Source organism: Anoplophora glabripennis, unplaced genomic scaffold, assembly GCF_000390285.2.
Source record: "Anoplophora glabripennis isolate ALB-LARVAE unplaced genomic scaffold, Agla_2.0 scaffold66, whole genome shotgun sequence".
Taxonomy (NCBI): Eukaryota; Metazoa; Arthropoda; class Insecta; order Coleoptera; family Cerambycidae; genus Anoplophora; species Anoplophora glabripennis.
The window spans coordinates 209,983-210,274 of NW_019416742.1; positions in this window are offsets into that span (position 1 = coordinate 209,983).

Below are 292 nucleotides of genomic sequence, written 5' to 3' on the forward strand. Positions count from 1 at the left end.
TAGTTTTCTCAGTGTAGTTTTATTTTAAATATGAAATTTAACGGGAGCTCTACAAAACGATATCAGCGTTTTTGCTGGTTCGGAATGTTATCGTTTTACCTCGACGGTGAAAGAAATAAACCTATTAAGTTTTACTAGATTTATTCACACAGGGAAAATATTAATACTTATTACAAATACATATAGTGTCAATTTTTATTCCTACCCACTACTAAACGACTGAAATTATTTACAAGTTTATTAACAATAATTATATACAAAATCAGTGTGAAAGAGACAAAATTAAAAAGTT